The sequence below is a fragment of the Alligator mississippiensis genome, chromosome 10 (assembly GCF_030867095.1).
Source record: "Alligator mississippiensis isolate rAllMis1 chromosome 10, rAllMis1, whole genome shotgun sequence".
NCBI lineage: Eukaryota > Metazoa > Chordata > Crocodylia > Alligatoridae > Alligator > Alligator mississippiensis.
Genome location: NC_081833.1, coordinates 26,522,359 through 26,540,411, shown reverse-complemented (window position 1 = coordinate 26,540,411; position 18,053 = coordinate 26,522,359). Strand labels below are relative to the sequence as shown.

The 18,053-nt window shown below is 48.2% G+C and overlaps 1 protein-coding gene across 3 annotated transcripts in view; it reads left to right on the top strand.

Annotated features, from left to right (window-relative positions):
* Positions 1 to 8,608: 8,608 nt before the first annotated feature.
* The window catches only part of AP1B1 (adaptor related protein complex 1 subunit beta 1), a 56,142-nt gene continuing 46,697 nt past the window's right edge, over positions 8,609 to 18,053 (top strand). For all 3 annotated transcript variants that reach the window (XM_014593615.3, XM_014593616.3, XM_014593612.3), the window contains exon 1: positions 8,609 to 8,699. The gene's annotated coding sequence lies outside the window, so the exon portion shown is untranslated. The remainder of the gene's footprint in view (positions 8,700 to 18,053) is intronic.

Sequence of the window (18,053 nt, the reverse complement as noted above, 5' to 3'; positions counted from 1 at the left end):
CTCTGATTACTAGGCTGTTTTATGTTTTCAATTCCATCTCAACATGATTTTGCCATCATCCCATCAAGCTCCCCTAATTTTAGAGGTTAATGTTCCATACCTGTTGACAACATGCTCCAGTGCAGGTCAGGACTCCTAACACCCCTTGCATGCTCCTGCTGTGCATTTTGCAGCTTGGGCCATTGTAAGGATCACAAGATTATAGGAAAGTAGGGCTGCAAGAGACCACACAAGGTCATCTAAGTCAAAGCAGGATCTTCCTTGATTAAACCATTCCAGCCAAAGCCAACCTGCTTTTGAAAGTTCCCAGGCATGGAGATTCCACAACTTCTCTATGCAGCCTGTTCAATGATTGATTACCCTCATGGTCAGGAAGTCCCCCCTAATCTCCAACATAAATTTCCCCTACTGCAGTTTGAGGCCATTGCTTCTAGTCCTGTCCCTTAGGGCCACAGAAAAAAAGCCCATCTCCATCCTTTCTATAATCACCCTGCAGGTATTTGAAAACTGTTATCAAATCCCCCTGCAGCCTTCTCTTCTTCAAACTAAATAACCCTAGCTCTTTTAGCCTTTCCTCATAGGTCTCATCTCCCAGGCCCTGATCATTTTTGTTGCTCTGTGCTGGACTCTTTCCAGACTGTCCACATCCTTCTTCAAGGGAGAAACTGGACACAGTACTCCAGGTGAGGCTTCACCAGTGTTGAATAGAGCAGAAAAATCACTTTCCTTGATTTGCAAGGAACACTCCTGTTAACACAACCCAGGATGCTATTGTCTTTTTTTTTGCAACAAGAGCACACTGTTGGCTCGTATTTAGCTTATGGTCCACCATAACCCCCAGATCCTTCTCTGCAAGTACTGTAGCCCAGCCAGTCATTCCCCAGTCTGTATTTGTGCATGCAGTTATTCCATCCCAGGTACAGGACTTTGCACTTCTAGCTGAATCTTATCTGATTGATTGTGGGCCATTCCTCCAGTCTATCCAGGATTCTAGCCCTGCCCTCCAGAGTATTCACCAAATGATCACCAAACTTGGTGTTGTCTGCAAATTTGCTAAGTGTGCAAGCAATCGATTCCATCATCCAAATCATTAATGAAGACGTTAATACTGAATGCAAGACAGGACAGTACCAGACCCAGGGATGATAAATGATAAAACAATTGGGACTTGTGGTGATGAGACGATGTAATGGTAGATAACTTTGCTGAATCTTCCCTCCTCTCTCTCTAAGATCTGAAGTCCTTTAACACCTGCAGCCTCCTCCCAGTGTTCTTGTGCAGCTTCTCCTTTATTGTTCCTCAGCGTTCATGGATCTCCAGGTGGAGCGGTGAAAAGGGGAGGAAAACAGCAAGCTCAGAGAGACCTGACAGTTACAATAACTGACCTCCCACAGGCCTTAGCATCCCTACTGGAGGGCAAGGAGGTTGGTGAAACATTCTGAGGGAGCAGACATATGCTAACAAAATAACAGCAGAAGCTGCCTCAGCTGTTCTCCCTTCCATCGCACTGCAGCAAACCTGCCAGCCTCACTCTGCAGCGGCTGGAAGAGCAGCAAGTGCTCCATGCTTGGCTAGAAGTGGGCATGCAAACTGGCTGCCCTGGTGCTCCACTGCCTTTGGCAACCCCCATCCTTTCCCGGCACAACCTGCCCTCTCACCCACTATCAGCAGTGACCTAAGTAGGTGGGAGACCTGTGTAATCTGCTTAGCAGGGGATAGCTGAAAAAGAGGCTTGTCATTAAAACAAAAAACCTCCCCGTGGCCACTCAAAGTAAAAAATAGTGTCAAACAGCACCAGCCACGTGCCCTGTGGCACTTAGGGCCGTTAGCACAGAATACATTTGATATGGAATTTTGCCCTCCAAAAGCACCATGCTGTACTGCAGCATCTCTGACAAGTGTTGGCATGGATATGTGCCCACCCTACTCAGGAATTGGTACCTGGCTTTCCTGGGCTGCATGCTTGCATTCCCACCTGTGTCCATGCTAGTATTTACCCTCCTGCTTCAGGCCTTTTCTCCCACCTCCAGTTCTCACCTTTTACCTCTCTCCAGTCAGCTCAGAGATGTAGCTGCCTATCTTATGCAGCAACAATATCCTCATAACTTGCTCTATGCAGGTGTCCCAGTCATATGAGGACACACAAGGTGGTCTTCTAAGAAATGTTCCCTCACTAGAAGCATGCTAAATCTGATCTCAGCAGGTCAGCCTACAGAAGGCCACAATCCTGGATTCCCTAAAACAGGGTCTGAAAGAAGGGAGCATTTTAGAAGCATAGTTCTCAACACACACCAACCCTGACACACAAAGGTCTCAGCTGTATTTCCAAACTCATACCAGAGCAAAACTGGGGTGATTCCCTTCTTCGACACAGCATGTAAAAAAGCAGCACAAACTTGGTGCAACTTCAACAAATGCAGCCAACTAACTTCCCCTGCTGAATGTCAGATCAAAACCTGAATACAAATGGAAACATAACACACCTTTAGCAAACTTCACACCAAAGATTAAGCCAAACTTCACATTAACAGGCTGCCCCTCAAGCCCTCTGCCCTAACAAACTGTCTTATACTATGGAATATGCAAGTCTCTTATCAAACACAGGAGTATCAAATACACCAATAATCATGAAGTAAATCTAGACATGGAGACAGACAAAGCAAAGTGCAAGCACAGAGAGGAGAGTCAGTCCAGCAAGCAGGAGAGAGGAGAAAATTAAACTGGGAGCTTTCTGCTTCAACATAGGGGTTGGGTTAGGTACCAATGTGACAGTAACCTTGGAAAACTCAAAACAGAGTATGTCATGCAGAAGAGCCCAGGAAAGCTGGACTCATGAGAAGAGTTTCTCTCAGAAGGTGATGAGGAAATATGAAGAGATGAGCGATGGCAGGAACAGCGACTTGCTAAAGAACAAGCAGCAAGTGATCAGGAACAGAGTATGATGAATAAGGACAGGATTTGGACAACATGGGCATTAAACTTCAATTATACTGCGAAGCCCTGTCCTAGGCATATACTGAGTGTACTGTATTTCTCTCTCAGAAAGACCAGAGCAGTCTGCATTTAAAGCCACTCCTATCCTCCCCACAAAAACACACATATGCACTAAGTATCTTGGTAATAAAGAACTCTTAGCTGAGCTGTCTCCCCTACCTCTCAGCTATCTCTACTCCCACTAAATTGCCTCCATGTTAATTCTTTTGTGGCCCCTGACTGCCCAGCCCTCTTTGCCTCAGCCTCTGACCTTGAACTCTACTTGTGCTGCCAATGTTCTGCCAGTCCCACCCTCCAGGCTGTCTTTGCGCCCTTGTGTTTCATCCTGTCCTTTTGACTCCTTACAGATCCTATGAGCCTCTTGCCCTTCTCCAGCTTCCTGCCTACCTAATGACCCACCTCCACCATGGTCTTTAGCTTTAGGTCAGTGGTGCAATCTCTGGCCCACCGAGCTGTGTCATCCAGTTGGAAGGGCTTGCCACGAATTAAAAATTTGACGGTGGCAGAGTGGTGGGTGGCAGTGCTAATTGCTCCCAGAGCTGTGTCAGTTAATGCTACCATCGTTCCTTTCCACCAGACTTCCAGGTCCTTTGGGACTCCTGCGGTCAGGATGACAGGCCTGCATGCTGGATCATGCCTGTGCCTGGTCGTGTGGTGCATGGGGTTGCACTGACATGCTGATTAACACCTGTAAACCAAACCTGTGCCACTCATCTGGTCCATGGGGCCAGAGAGATTAGCACCACTGCTCTAGATCACTGTCCCACAGTCTCCCAGTGACCCCCGGTTGCTTCCCTTACTCTTCTTAGTGTAAGAATCCCTCCATACCACTACCCTTACTCGTAATTAGTGATATGGAGGGATTACATGTGAGGAGACACTAAAGAGGTAAGGCTTACTCAGTTTCAATTAAATTCAATTTATTAAGGATTCTGGCTGAAAGCCATGCTCCTGAAAACAACATAACAGACATACAGCCGTAATATAAATTTAAATAAAAATAACAGAAATGCAAGTATAATAATAAAATAGTGCCAACCATTATAACAGCATTATCCCTACTCCTAGAATTAACATAATCAAGTACAAATATGGTGATAAATCAGATCATGAATCTATAAAAATGTTGTGCATAGGTCCGGAATTAACACAGTAAAAACAAATATAGTGATAAAGTTTATCAGTCATATCAACAGTAAAGGATGTGTAATTCTTATCGCTTCAGCCTTGTAAGCAAAAATTCCAAGATGGTTTACTAAATATGGATCTGTTTGCTGGAGGAGCCATATTCATTTCTATTTAAGATGTCAATTTCTGCAAGAACGGTGATAAATACTTTCCCCTTATGTCGTTATATAGCAGACATTCCAAGACATAACGAATAGCATCTTCCAAAATTCCTGGATAGGCTGGGCAACATCTTTTAGCCCCTGGAATGAAAAGTCTACATCCAGCCAAAATAGCTGTGGGCATCTGTTCAGTCCTGAGTCTAGTCAAAGAGGCTCACCATTTATTTTTGAGATGCAGCTATAAATAACTTTCTTCCCCCCAATCTAATTTCCAAAGAATACATAGAGGGGTGATGCAGATAGCCCTGGCCGCTGCAAAATCATTCTGCCTGGCACTATCTCGGAGCGTCTGGAAAACCCAGGCCTTTTCTCTGGGGGAGAAGAGTCTTTCATTGTCTTTGACATAATGTCCTCTCCCAGAAAATGCAAAAGTGCGAGAGAGAACAGCTAGCCGGGAGACTGAAGTGAAGGGAGATTTTTGATGTCTTCTATATAGTACAATTTGAGCAGGCAAGGCGGTAGAAGAGGCAGGATTTTAAACTAGAATCCCGCCATTCTAATAATAATATTAGTTAAAATGGAATCTAATCCCATCTCTAATCTCAGGACAGATGTGGAAGTTGGAGGAGGAAGACCCATAAGAGCCCTGAGAAACTTATTCTGAGGTATATCCACATCATTACTGGCAGCATAGCCCCATTCTTCAGCACCATACAGGATCTGAGACGCAACTTTGGCTTTATGTGCTAATATGGGAGCTTGGACTGATTGTCCTGCTGTGGTTTCATAAAATTTCTTTATGGCCACTGCCAGTTGGGCTGCCTTAGTTTTAACCGACTGAATGTAGTGTTTCCATGATGGAAAAGCTGTAAACATCACACCCAAGTACCTATAGGTTTTAACAACTTCGAAGCCTACTCAGTTTAGAAAAGACACTTGGGAGGAAGGGGGCCCATGATAAAGGTTTACAAAATGCTAAACAGTGAAGGGAAAGTAAATAAGGATTTATTATTTACTGGCCATGTCTACACAAGATGCTGACTGCACAGTAACCTGAGTTACTGCACAGTAGCACCAAAGAGCAGCTTTTTCGTGAAACTACTGTGCAGTAGCTTAATAATACTGGGCAGTAGGGTTGCATCATGGTTGTTACCATGCAATGCTACTGCGCTGTAGCATGAGGCTACTGTACAGTCAGCATCTTGTGTAGCCGCAGCCACTCCTCACAATACAGGAACTAGGGGTCACAAAATGAAATGAGTTGCTACTAAGTTTAAAACTAACAAAAATACATTATTTTTCACACAGCTTGTAATTAGTGTGGAACTTCTTGCCACAAGGTGTTGTGGAAGCTGACAGTTTAGACAGATTCAGAAGTAGATTGGTTAGATTCTTGGAGGAAAGGCACATCCATAGTTGTTGAGCACAAACAGGAGTCAGGGCTACAGCCTCTGAATCAGAACTTCTTAGACTTTAAATGCTGGAGGCTGCAAGTGAGAGAGGAACAGTGGAAAAATACCCTGGCCACACCCAGGTCACTCTCCCATTCAGCATCCATACTCTGCCCTTGTGTGACCCAGGAGTTGGGTAAACTGGACCATACGTCTGACCCAGAAAATAGCAATTCTCATGTTCTTGTGTTCTTGACTGTGCTTCCAAGCCATGGGTGGAAATGCTGGGGCAGCAAGTCTATGGCTCAGTTATCTGTAGTTAATTTCTTATTTGTTGAGGGCACAAGCACAACACAACATGAGAGTGATATATTCTGGAATTTACTGCATAGCAAGAAGACACAGGACCAGCTCTTCCAGGCTAGCCACCCATGGTAGGAGCTGTTGCAGTGCCCAGCTGCTAGGGAGAAGGGGAACTAAAAGGTCTTTGACCAAAAGACTGCCCTGGGATGAAACTAACTAGAGGAGCGGACATAAAACTAGTCCAGTGGTGCTCAACCTTTGGCCCATGGGACCATGTCATCTGACCCATGGGGCTCCCCACGGGTCTGGAAATTGAACAGCAGGAGCAGTGGCAGCATTACTGGTGGCTTCCAGAGCTGTATCAATTAACATTGCTGCCATTTCCCTGCCACCAAACTTCTGGGTTTGTGGAGAGCCCCATAGACCAAACTTGTCCGTGTGATCCAGCCTGAGGGGCTAGAAAGTTGAGCACCACCGAATTGGTCTATCAGTTTATGCAGGTGTCTAGAAGATGCTCCTGACTTTCTGCAGGGCAACTATGCCAGTGTGACTTACACTGGTATAAGCTTCTGCATCATGTCTCCACTTCTCTTCTGCTAGAGAGTAAAGTCATAGAATCACAGACAAGGAGGGCTGGAAGGGACCTCAGGAGATCCTATCTAGTCCAACCCCCTGCTCCAAGCAGGACCATCCCCACCTAGATCATCCCAGCCAAAGCCTTGTTTAACCAGGTCTTAAAAACCCCCAAGGATGGGGAGTCCACAAGCTCTCTGGGTAACCTGTTCCAGTGCTTTATTACCCTCCATGTGAGAAAGTTTCTCCTAATATCTAACCTAAACTTCCCTTGTGGCTGTGCGGGCCGGGCCCCGAGCCCGCCCTCGTCGCCATGCGCGGCGGTGATTCCGATCCCATTCTGGCCGCCATGGGCAAGCCGGGGGCGAACCGGGGTCGTACCAGACCCGTCTCCGGTACACGCGGGCTGTGGCCGTCAGCCCGGACACGCGGGGTGGGAGAAACCGCGGGATGATTTTGTGCACACGAGTTAGAATTAGTCACGGAGGCGTAACGGTTGATTGAAAAGATTGTTTACTTATACCCAAAGATGATATCGGTGTAGGCTGGACAAATTTCCAGGCACAGCTCCCGCTTGAACCCTCATTGGAGGACTCTGACAAAACGATTGCTCCCACGGAGTTTGCTAGGCTCCGCGGATTTTGTTATTCGGTTCCCAGGCCCCCGGAGCTGTTAAGACTCCGTGGGTGCGAAAATTGAGCTCGGTCCGGTGTCTATTCCCCGGAGTTGCTGAAGCTCCGCGGGTCCGGTTAAGTTGGGTTCGAAGTTTCCCCGGAGGTATTCAGGCTCCGCGGGTCTGATACGTTTTCCCCGGAGTTTGCTAGGCTCCGCGGGGTCCGAAATTATAGGAAAGGGATACGTCTAGGATTGCGCTCGGCGACGGGGAGAGGTGAGAAGCGAAAGCTCCGTAGGCTCGGTTCTGTTACCTCTCTCTGCCTGCTTAGGGGAGGCGCGCCGGGTCCGCGAGGGTCCACAGCGCTTGGAGATCTCCACACAGAATATCTCTCTCTCCTCCCTCCTCCGGTGTTATTGGAGTCTTCCAACTTGGGTGGAAACCACACAAGCCTTATGTACGGCTAGCAAGCCAATCGCTAGCTGCCACGTGTGCCTAAATTAGGAGTTGGCCAATAACATGGTGTAGACCCTAATACAGATGGTGGGAACTTCTTTGCAGCGAGCATCACTACGATGCAAAAGAGATGCATACTGCAAAGAAGCTGTAATTTGGCGGGAAATCCCCCATTGCACCAGAGCTCTCTCTAGCAGCAGAGAGCTTTACCGTGCAAAGAAAGTGACAAATTTGGCGAGAAATAATTTAGCAGTGCCAAAGCGCACACACAAACAAGAAGTCACAACTTTGGATTGTGACAGTGGCAACTTGAGACCGTTGCTCCTTGTGCTGTCATCAGCCACCACGGAGAACGGTCCAGCTCCATCTGCTTGCAAACCCCATTTCAGGTAGTTGAAGGCTGCTAGTAAATCCCCTCTTAGTCTCCTCTTCTCTAAACTAAATAAGCCCAGCTCCCTCAGCCTCTCCTCAGAAGTCATGCCCCCCAGCTCCCGAACCATTATCACTGTCCTCTGCTGGGGTCTCTCCAATTTGTCCACAACCTTTCTGTAGTGGGGCCCCCGAAACCGGACACAGGACTCTAGCCTAACGTTCATTTACTCCTTACTAAATACCTCATATCCCTGTCTTCAAAGTCTCCTCCCTTACTGGGCTGCACCAACAGCAATGGAGGATTGTAGGTTTTTATTTGGAAGTAGAGCAGCGGTGCGCAGTCTCTACCCAGCCGCAGGCCACATGCACGTGGGGCCTGTCCGTGGGTCGGGCAGTCCGTTCTGCCACCCGTCCTCCGCGCCCCACCTACAGCTCGGGAGCGGGTCTATGGTGCCCTGGCACTGGGGCATGGGTCTGCAGTACCCCTGCCGCGGCCCCCGCGCCGTGCAGCTGGCGCCGCACGTGGCGGCTCTGCGCAGCCTCCGGCCCGCGGGCAGAGCGCGGCCCGGGACGCGGGACACGCCCACTCCCGCGCACAAGACCCACCTCCCGCGCGTGACCCGGAAGCACTTCCGCTGCGCGCCCTCACTTCCGCTGGGCCGGGGGCAGTGGCGGCCGCGGGTGGAGCAGCAGCGGTGGGGCCGCCGGGTAGGAGCGGAGCTGTTGTTGTGGCTCGTGCGGGCGGCGGGGCTGGAGTCGCTCGGGCTCGGGCTGCGGCGCCTGGGCAGGAAGCGCCGGGAGCGGGACGGGACGCGACGCCTGGGCGCGCGGGAAGCCCCGGCCCCCGGGGGGCGCCTCGTGCCTCAGGCTCGCCCCGCGCCCGGGGGTGGCGCTGCGGGCACCCACCCGCGAGAGGCTCTCGGGGCTCCCAGGGCTGCGCGGCCCCGGCTCGGAATCGCTGCTCTCGTGTCTGTGGCCGGGGGTCGGGCTCGGGCTGTCTCCTTGGGGAGCTGCGGTCACCTCGCCTGTGGCTGATACGGGCAGGGTCCAGCTTCCCAGCTCCCCCACCCTGTTGCACCTGCACGCTCCCTGGCGTCTCTTGCCTGCTCCTTACACTCCTCTCTTCAGAAGAGAGCTTGGTCTCACTGTTCGAGGCCCTTGGCACAGCCAGTAACCGTCCCCAGCGAGCAGAGTACTGTGCTATCTGCATGTCCCGTGCTGCTGGCACTCCTGTGTGTGTGGGGGGGGTGGTGGCATAAGAGCAGTGTTGTAGCTGCGATAGTCCAGAAATTATGTGAGCGGCAAGGGCTTCTTAGGGCAGTGTCTCTTCTTGGACCTGCTAGGGAGGTGGGTTAAGCTAGACAAGCTTTTGGAATGCAAGGCCTTGTGTATAATGCGCGACTGTTTTTCCCTGCAAGGCCACACTGGCCTGATATCTGTAACTGAAACTTCAAGCTGACCTGCAAGCAGCCTACAAGCCCTTCACTTCTTGGGAAGCAGCGTTTTGAAACTCTAAACCTGATCTCTTGTACAGAGCGCAGCAGCCCCCCAGGCTTCGAATTCATGCCCGCTTCTACAAGCGGGATCGAGCAGCCCAGGTAGACCTGTAGGTTTGCTGTCGGCTTCCCATGTGTTCCTGCTGTAACTCTCTCCTCCTTCCCGTGGTGATAACTAACACATTCTTGCAGCTCTTGTCAGGATTTGGTTTTGTGTGGGTGTATAAAATTGGCTGGTAAGTGTGTGGGGGGGGGGTTCCCCCTTGTGCATAAGAGCAGTGAAAGCTGAATTGCAAGGAGAGATGTTTCACTTCCCCACCATCAAATGAAGTCAGTGACATGAATCATTAATTTTATGAAGCCATCAACCTCCGTGCTTCTCCTCCTTGTGGAGCCTACTAGGCTGAGAGCAGGTGCTGCAAGGTCTTTCTCATGCCAGGCTGCTGCGTTGCAGAGCCTCAGTGGCAGAATGAAATTCTTAATATTAATGATTTGAAGGTAAACAGCCTGGAGTTTGTTACAAGATGAAGGGCGATATTGGCTGAGATAACAAATCAGCATGACTTACTTGCAAGATACTGTTACTATGTGGCTGTTCACTGAACTGCATGATGTGAAAAATCATTTGTACTATGGCATTAATTGAGTCTTCTCTTGGTAGTGCCACTGTGTTGGCTGAAGGCAATAGTTCCGTGGAAACAACTTGTGACCCTTGTAGTTACTCCATCCACATGATGGTCCTCACATTGAGAGGAAAGCAGTTCTTTGAATTGGAAGTGCAACCGGTAACACAAGATGTGCAACACTATTTGGCAATCAGAGGTCACAAGCCAAGAGAAACCTAAAATATAACCAGAGCAAAATAAATTTAGCTGCGTAGAAGTACTGATAAATAAAATACACCTTTTGGCTGGGGGCAGGTGACCAAGAGCATAACTGGGCAGCATAGGAGGTAGTGACCTGCAGGTAAGTCTGTAGAGGGGAAGGGGTATGGGGGTGGGGCAGATGGAGGCCCCCACAGTGAGGGAAGGGCTGGGATGCTGCCCAGCCAGGATGGTGAATGGGACTTGGGCTGGGGCGGAGAGTGGGACAGAGCCACAGGCAGCTCATCCAAGGGGTGGGGGTGGCTCCCTGCTGCTGTGTGCCCCTCTGGGAGAGGTTTGTGGGGGGCATATTCTTCCCCCAGACTTATGCATGGGGCAGAGGCAGGTTGCCTGCTGTGGGCTTGGGGCTTCCCACACTGCTGCCTTTGCCCAGGGAGCTGCATGTTGGCTGCACATCCCCTGCCCATCCAGCAGCAGTGGGGGTGGTGAGTTGTGCCTCTTGCTGCTGGGTGGGCAGGGGACATGGCTCAGGCAGCGCACAGCTCCCAGGGCAAAGGCAGCAGGGTGGAAAGCCCTGAGCTCACAGTGGGTGGTCTGCATCTGCCCTCAGCTTGCTTGGCTCTGCTCCTAATATCATCCCTGTGCTTAAAAATGGTGGTGGTAGCACTTGAACTAAAGCTCATTTGACGAGCTTTAGTTCAAGCACCCCCACTGCTATTTTTAAGTGCTGGGACACTGATCCTCTGGATGAGCTGCCTGTATTTCTGTCCCATTCCCTGCCACTACCCCACTCTCTCCCTCACCGTGGGGGCTTCGATCTGCCCCCCTATGCCCTTTCCCCTCCACAGATTAGCCTCCAGGGTGCTGCTCTCCACACAGCCTGGCTGTGCTCCTGTAAGTCGGCTGTTGGATCAGTATCAGCTGATATGCCTGGTGAATAATTGGCTATTGGTACCAGCCAAGAAAATCTTTTTTGATGCACTCCTAATTTATTGTATATAGCCTTGACTTCAGGCTTATAGATGTTGACTTTCTCTCTCTCTGGAAAAGTTGCTACTGCCTACAGTCCTAGAAGCCATTCAGTCCCGAAGCCCTGTTCTTGTGCTAAACTTTCTTAGTGGGGGTGGATGAATCCTGTGTAAATAATAGCAGTTTTCAGTCCTGCCACATGCTCCTTCATGTACAGATAGCCTGAGAATGAAGGGTGTTGTGTTGATGGTGAGGATGTCTGCTTTGCTGTGTCTGAGAGCCAAAGGGTCAAGCTTATCATGGTGCTGACTTCCATTTGTCCATCTGGTGCATGGTTTATAGCTCACCTTGACAAAGAAAGCTGCTATTTTGAATATTGCCTTGGAATGTAACCAAAACATACGCCTTGCAGCCAGACATCAAATTCAGGTCCGTCTGTTATCCAGAGGTTGAAGATCAGTGTTCTAACCATGATGCTAGTGAAGAGTGTTCTTACTTTTCAGGGCTTTGTTTTGTCTCTAACTAAGGCTGTTTAGACTCTTCTTTGAAATACCTTCTATTGCTGCTGATGGTAACAGTGTTAGGAGCTCTAGAGAAGACTTGCTTGTGTCATGATAATCTTCTTCAAACCCTACTCAGAGCAGCTCTAGGTCAGACAGTGCCAGCAGATATGCATATAGCACTGCCACACACTAGAGATTCTCTGTGGGTGTAGGAGGATGTAAACAGATGATTTATTAAGATCATAATCTTTTTGGGACCTTCCTATTGTCACTGAACAGCTTGTCCGTTGATAGGGACCTACCTAAATCCTCGTTGAAGTTCACAGCACCTTAAATCTTGTTCTTTTTGCTGCCTGACACCATCATTTAGTGGCTGAGGCAAAAGCTGCAGCACTAATTGCTGCTCAGCCACTCTGTAGTGGGGGAGGGGGGTGTGCGGTGAAAAGAGCCAGATTAAAGGTGCTGCTGCCCTGTGAATTTCTGCTGTGATTTGGGTAGGTCCCTAGTCTGACTGACAGAGTAAAGCACTTGACACAAATGAGGCATTTACAGTTTATGGCCATTTTTGGTGGATAGCTTAGTTGTCTTGCACAATTCATTCTATTGATATGAAGATGCTTTTGGGTACTTTCATGGCTTTCTGCCAGCCTCGCTGATTGTGATAGGATGTCTGTCCACTGTACTTTCCATTAACTATAGGAAATCCGCTTCTTCGTTTTCTGAGCAGCATATTCTGAAGGTTCTATCAAACTGATCCTTGGCTCTTTCATGTGGCTATCCTGGCAGCCAAATGTTCAACTAAATCTACTTTTATTAACAGACTCAAGATGTATGTGCAGGGGATGCTGTTCTTTAGATCAAAAGATAAGGGATCCTGTAAAGCTAAATATTTCATGACTGACATCAAAGGAACACTGATTCACTTGGGAAGCTGGCTACATTATTTAAAACAGTTTTAGGCCCCTTGTCTGCCAGTTCCTGTGCATCTTTGTCCTCTTGTTCTCCTCCACCTCCCTCTCCAATTAGAACTACAAGTTGGATGTTGGAGCAATACAAATAAAAAATCAAACTATATTTAAATGAAACTGGGGGCCTCCATACTATGAAGATGTCATAGTACTACTAGAAATAGTTTAGCTTTATAGAACTGAACAGTAGCCAAAGGCAGCAGTCAGTGTTCAAACCTCTTCTGAATTGGATCTATATTTGTAAGTGCAGAAAAAGCTGTGTTAACTGGCATTTTATTAGCCAGAAAACTCTACTAACCAGCATCTGAGGGACGTGGCAAAAGTGAGACCGGAGGTACCACTTCCAGGAGACTTCCGGTTTTGCCGCTGCAAGCTGAACTTTTCTTTGTCACTTCTTCGGCCCACAGCCCGGGGCAAAGCAGCCTGCGCAGGGCCTCCCTCCCTGTCCCTTGGCCCACTGATGCCGGGGAGTGCACCAGGTGGTGCACATCTGACTAAGTGGCATATTTGATTAACCCGCATCCCCCATTCCCAGGGGATGCTAGGTAACAGAGCTTTTACTGTATTTGATGAACAATTAAAGCCTGATTGTTGGATTGGGGTTATTGGGACCACAAGGTCTTGGTACCTCTTGGGTTCAAACTGTTGCCCATGAAAATGCAGTCACATCTGCCACAAACAGCAGTAGCTGTTTAAGAGTCTGCTGTCCTGTAGGACAGGGAGAGGAAAATGCTGTGTCCAGCTGAAATAAAGGGGAATAAAAGAAGGTAGGAATTGAACTGAACTTGAAATTCTTTCAGACTCTGTGTTAATAATTTCAGTTTTCAGAAGTGCCAGAGGAACTGAAATGAACTCAAGGTCATGACCACTTGTAAGCATCTCTGAAAGTAGGCTTATAGTAGTCTTCCGGCCCTAGCTGGAATCATGCCAATCCTGCTATGTGGAAATGTTTATCTTGGACCTTACACCCAATAGCTTTATGACTTAGTACCAGTTGCTTGAGGTGGTGAGTAGTATCAGCATCTTTCTAGCTCTGGGGTGGGCTTTTTTTTGGCTGGAGGGCTGCTTAACAAGCTTTGGTAAGCTGTTGAGGGCTGCAAGAGTAGCCCAACCTCTTGATGGGTGTCCCACCCCCTGGTCACCATCTCGGGGCCAGAAGTCCTGCCCCTAACCCCTGACTTTGCCACTGGAAGTCCCCCTTGCCCCTCCCCTCCCCTCCCCTCCCCCCCCCTTCCCCCAGAAGTACTCCTTTTGGGAGTGGGGGTTGCCATCTTGGATCTGGGAAAAAAAACATCTTATACTAAAAATATAACGTACTTTAATTTTATTTCAAAAAATACTTTTGTCCTGATGTGTGTGTTTGTGTAATGTATATAGAGGTGATTGCATAATAGTTCAAAATAAAATCTTTCTCTTATATGGGGTGGGTGTGGGGTTTGTGGGGTGTACATGTGGGCCCCCTGCCACATGCAGCCCCATGGCACAAAGCCCCTGCTGGCAGCAGCAGTGAACGGCAGACCCTTGGGGCACTCATGGCCTATGGCAGGTGGAGCCCCCTGGCAGCGCGTGGCTCCACTTGAGTTCTAAGACCTGCACATGGCAGCATAAAGCCAGCCAGGCCCAACGGTGTATGGTGGCCCAGTGGTGTGTGGCTCCTACTAGATTGCCAGGAGCCACAGGGAATCGCATGCCATCAGGCCAGGCTGGCTCCATGCCTCTACATGGGGCTCTTAGAACTCTAGCGGGGAGCCACACGTGGAGGCCCAGACCCAGCCCAGCCCAGGCCAGGCCAGGCCAACGGTACGTGGCTCCTACCTGCAGTGCTGGGAGCCCCACATGCTGGCATGAAGCCAGCCCAGTGTGAAGGCATGCAGCTTCTCTCCTGGCCTGATTGTGCATGGCTCCCTGTGGCTTCTACCTGGAGTGCCAGGAGCTGTGGTTAGATCTTGTAGGTAGGGGTCATGTATCAACAGTGTGCTATGTCTAGGCTTGGATCATTTGATATCATGCCTGTTTTATAGCCTAGCATGGAATGTAATAGACTCTCCTTACCTGATGATTTCCTTTCTCCGGCCCTCCTTTTTTTCCAGCATAGCTGTATGTTATCTCTACCAAAAGCTTTTGGTTATCTTTCTTGACTTGTCCTAGCAAGGCAGTGGGTTTTCTTGAGTTGATTACACCACACCAGTTACACATTCATTTGGAGGGCTTCCATCCCCTCCCATGACAGCTTATTTTATTTCCTTTAGCTTGAGCTCTTACTCCTCTCCATTTAAGATTGATCTTGATTAGTGTTTTAGGCCCCTTTGAGTTGAAACAAGCTGTGGAGACTTGACATCCCTTCTCCATGTAATTGCCATGGAATTTTTTTAGACTTTGCCTTTTGTGTATTGTAATTATGGCTCATGGAGGCTTTATAGGTTTCTTACAAGGCAGATAGTTTTACTAAAGAGAGCTTTGCTACCTTCCTGGAACAGTGCTGTTGATCCTGACTCTGATTGCACCTTATGTACAGCTAGAAGAGGGAGCATTTATCTTGCCTGTATAGTTTTTTTGTCCTCTTGCTCATTGGCTTTGAGCCCCTCACCACTCTCTTATAAGCCCATGCTGCCAGCATTTCCCTCTTTCCCCATTGCCAGCCTTTTGCTTTAGACAATAGTATGGTAGCCAATATGCAGATTTCTGTGTTAGAGCAAATATGTCCTTTTATACTTGATTCTCTCTGTTCCTATTTCAAGCCAAGTTTTCTACTTCATGAGCTTGCCTTTTCTAAGCATGCTTCAGGACTGAGTTTCAACATACTGCTACAGTAGGCCAGTACAGTTATTGTGTTCTAATCCCACTGAAGATGCACGCTAACTCAGTTTAGTTTTGCAATCTACTATCTCTTTATTAAGAGCTACTAAAAAATTAATAAATATAGAATGATCCTGCCTCCTAATGTAATAAACTACATCAGTGGTTATCATTGCTGGATCACTATGCTTGGGTACAGTCTGCATGCTTCTGCACTGTTCATATTGCCTGCTTGCTCAAAAATAAATGCACCACTTATTTTTGAATAAATGCACCATGTCATCATTCTCCACACCTGGTAGGAAACCTAGCCTCTCATCTCTGTTACCATTATCCAGGACTCAAATTTAATTGCTAGTTACTTACTTTTAGCAAGGCTTTTGATATGGCCTCCCACAACTTTCTTGCAAGCAAGCTAAGGAAGTAGGGGTTGGATGAATGTACTGTAAGGTGGATTAAAAAAACCCCCAAAAACTAGCTAGATCTTTGGGATCAAAGGGTAGTAGTCAATGGCTCAATGTCTAGTTGGTGGCTGGTATCAAGTAGAGTGCTATGGAATCAGTCCTGGGGTTGGTTTTGTTCAACAACCTGGAAGATGGAATAAGGTGTACCTCAGCAAGTTTGCAGATGACACCAAGTTGGAGGGGTAGTAGATTGAGAGACCTAGACAAATTGAAGGATTGGACCAAAAGAAGTCTCATGGGGTTCAATAAGGACAAGTGCAAGATGGTGCACTTAGGATGGAATAATCCCATACACTGGTACAGGCTGGGGACTGACTGGTTAAGTGGTAGCTCTACAGAAAAGGACCTAGGGGTTACAGCAGACAGTAAGCTGAATATGAGCCAACAGCGTGCCCTTGTTGCAGAGGGTAATGGCATACTGGGCTGCATTAGTAGGAGTGGTCCCAGATCAAAGAAAGTAATTCTCCCCCTCTCTTTGGCATTGGTGAGGCCACATCTTTAGTACTGGGTCCAGGTTTGGGTGCCCCACTAAAGAAGGGCTGTTGACACATTAGAGAGAATCCAGTGGAGGGCAATATAATATAACTTCTGGGGCACATAACTTCTGAAGATAGCCTGAGGGAACTGGGTGAGAAGTGTGAAGAAGAGAAGAGTAAGGGGGGTTTAATAGCAGCCTTCAACTCCCTGTGGGGGGTTCCAAAGAGGATGGAGCTAGTCTTTTCTCAGTGGTGGTAGATGATAGAACAAGGAGCAATGGTCTCGACTTGCAGCAAGAGAAGTTTAGGTTGGATATTAGGAGAAACTTACTTGTAAGGAGGTTAATAAATCACTGGGACAGGTTACTTAGGGAGGTTGTGGAATCTCAATCCTTGGAGGTTTTTAAGACCTGGCTAGACAAAGCCTTGGTTGCGATGATCCTGCTTTTAGCAGGGGGTTGGACTAGATGACCTCCTGTGATCCCTCCAACCCTCACTTTTATGATTTTTGACTGACATAGGCCTGTAAGGGCCTGAGCTACTATAGCCGAACCTTCCTGCCTCTCTGAATGAAACCATTGGACTGACTTCAGTTGTAACTTAGAGCAGATAATCAGATTGCACTAGGGGAGCTCTAAATCTCGATTTGCTTTCCATTCCTGGTGTCAGTCTAAGATCTGGTCTTTTCTAAATAGAAAGTGTAATCTTCTCTGGCTATTTGCAGGGTCCATTTCCCTTTTCTTTCTACACTATATTGTTTATCTCTTCACTGGCTATTAAGATTTTCAGGTGTGGCAGAGCAAGCAGGAAGCCAAAGGACTTAAGTTGGTAGGTTAGGAAGGAAAATATGAAAATCCCAGTGTCCAGAGACACAGCCATGTTCAAAATCTGCTCCTCCCTCCCTTGGCTATTGGCAAAATCAGAGGGCTCTAAGAAGCCTTCAAGCATTCTGTCTTGGGACTTACAAGAAGCTTTCTCTCTGTATTGATCTCTGGCTTGGTAGCCTTGCCCCAGCCTCATCTTGTGTGCAGAAGGTCTACTAGTGCCTTAAGCTTCCTGGGCCCTTTAAAGGGAAGCTGTCTGTACTGTGCTGGCTTCCCCATTCCCAGCCTCCATTGGAGTTATCACCTCCCAGGAGCAGCTTTGAGCAGCAGCAAGGAAGAGCATAAAAATCACAAGCATGCTAGGGTGCAATTGACAGTGGGGCTGTCAGTGAAAAGTTTGAAGTCTTGTCAGATCTTGCTGTAGATCCAAGAAGAGAAGGCATTTTGGAGGCTTGCTTTGCGGAAATCCAGCTCCTCCAAAGAGAACGCCTGGTTTGGGTAGAACATTGGCACTTGCCTGGGAAAGTTTCCTAGTTAGCTTGGACAAGTGCATACCCTGCAAAATGGGCTTACTTACAGCCATGTGTGTTGTACAGTAGCTCCACCTCTGGGCTGTCCCATAAAGAAGTGGTTACTGAAAAATACTTTAGCTTTGAGAGTTAAGTGATCTGTTGCCTGGTGCTCTGAGAGTTAGACTTGCATCCAGTCTCACTTGGATAGGGTGCTACTCCCTTCTCTTTCC